Below are 2202 nucleotides of genomic sequence, written 5' to 3'. Positions count from 1 at the left end.
ACACAACTAGTCTTCTTCCAGATCGTGTCCATCCGCGCAGGACTCCGCTTCCGCCTGCACCAACGGCGTCTCTACGGTCGAAGTCCCGCCCGAAGGCTGCGATTTCCCGGCTCCACCCTGACAGAGAGGCAAAGGTTGCCCCGAAAAGAGGGCGACGCGGAAAACCTAGTCCTTTTTGAGACGCTGTCACTCATGCAGGCCTCCATTTCCGCCTGTTCAAAGCGCGTTCCGAAGTCGGAGGCACGCCCAAAGGCTGCGATTTCCCGGCTCGACCCTGACTGAGGGCAAAAGTTGCCCTGAAAACAGGGCGACGTGGAAACACCAATTCCTCTTTGAGACGCTGTCCCGCCGTGCAAGCATCCGTTTCCGCGTATTCCGAGCACGTTCCGACGGTCGGAGGCCTGCCCAAAGCCTGCGATTTCCCGGCCCCACCCTGACAGAGAAGCAAAAGTTGCCCCGAAAAGAGGGAGAAGCGGACACACCTAGTCCATTTGAGACGCTGTCCCGTTGCGCAGGCCTCCGTTTCCGCCTGTTCCAAGCGTGTTCCGACGGACGGGGGCCAGCCGAAAGGCCGTGATTTCCCAGCCCCAACCTGACAGAGGGGCAAAAGTTGCCCCGAAAATAGGGTGACGCGGACACACCTAGTCCCCTTTGAGACGCTGTCCTTCCGCAAAGAAATCCATTTCCGCCCATTCCGAGCGCGTTCCCATGGTCGGAGGCCTGCCCATACGACGAGATTTCCCGGCCCCAGGCTGACAGTGGGGCTAAAGGTGCCCCGAAAACAGGGGGATGCGAGCGCACCTAGTCCTCCTGAAGACGCTGTGCCTCCACACAGGCCTCCGTTTCCGCTTGTTCTGAGTGCGTTCCGACGTTCGGAGGTCTGCCCGGAGTCCACAATTTCCCGGCCCCAGCCTGATAGAGGGGCAAATCTTGCCCCGAAACGAGGGCGACACGGACACTCCAAGTCCTCTTTGAGATGCAGTCCCTCACGCAGGCCTCCATTTCCGCCCATTCCGAGCATGCTCCGACGGTCGGAGGACCGGCCGGAGACCGGGTTTTCCCGGCCCCACCCTGACAGAGGGCCAAAAGATGCCCTGAAAAGAGGGCCAAACGGACACACCTAGTCCTCTTTGAGACTCTGTCCCTCCGCGCAGGGATCCGTGTCCGCCGTTCTGAGTGCGTTCCGACCATCGGAGGCCCGCCCAGAGGCCGCAATTTCCCAGCCCAACACTGACAGAGGGGCAAAAGTTGCCCCGAAAACAGGGGGACGCGCACTTTCCTAGTCCTCTTGGAGACGCTGTCCCTCCTCGCAGGCCTCCGTTTCCACCCATTCCGAGCGTGTTCCGACGGTCTGAGGCCCGCCCGGAGGCCGAGATTTCCCGGCCCCACGCTGACAGAGGGAAAACGTTGCCCCGAAAACAGGGGGACAAGCGTTCACCTAGTCCTCTTGGAGACCCTGTCCCTCCGCGCAGGCCTCCGTTTCTGCCCATACCGAGCGCGTTACGACAGTCGGAGTCATGCCCGAAGGCCAGGATTTCCCGGCCCCACCCTGACAGAGAGGGAAAAGTTCCCCAAAAACAGGGCGAAGCGCGCGCACGTAGTCCTCTTGGAGAAGCGGTCGCTCCGCACAGGCCTCTGTTTCCTCCATTCCGAGCACGTTCAGACAGTGGGAGGACCGCCCAGAGGCCGCGATTTCCCGGCCCCACCCTGACAGAGGCCCAAAAGTTTCCCCAAAAAGAGGGTGACGCGGACACACCTAGCCTCTTTGAGAAGCTATCCTTCTGCGCAGGACTAGGTTTCCTCCCGTTCCGAGCGTGTTCCACTTTCCGATGCACACTCGGAGGCCATGATTTACGGCCCCACCCTGACAGAGGGGTAAAAGTTGCCCTGAAAGGAGGGCGACGAGCGGGTACCTAGGTTTCTTTGAGATGCTTTCCCTCCGCGCAGGCCTCCCTTTCTGCCCGTTCCAACGGTCAGAGGCCTGCCCAAATGCCGCGATTTCCCGGCCCCATCCTGACAGAGGGGTAAAAATTGCCCCGAAAGGGGGGAGATGCACACGCACCTACTTTTCTTTGAGACGCTTTCCCTCATGCAGGCCTCCGTTTCCGCCAGTTCCGAGCGTGTTCCCACGGTCGGAGCCCTGCCCAGAGGCCGCGATTTCCCGGCCCCACCCTGACAGAGGGGTAAAAGTTCCCCGGAAAA

The sequence above is a fragment of the Varanus komodoensis genome, unplaced genomic scaffold (genome assembly GCF_004798865.1).
Source record: "Varanus komodoensis strain SLA01 unplaced genomic scaffold, ASM479886v1 scaffold162, whole genome shotgun sequence".
Classification (NCBI taxonomy): domain Eukaryota; kingdom Metazoa; phylum Chordata; class Lepidosauria; order Squamata; family Varanidae; genus Varanus; species Varanus komodoensis.
The sequence above is the reverse complement of the archived record's forward strand: the minus strand, read 5'-3'. Positions refer to the sequence as shown.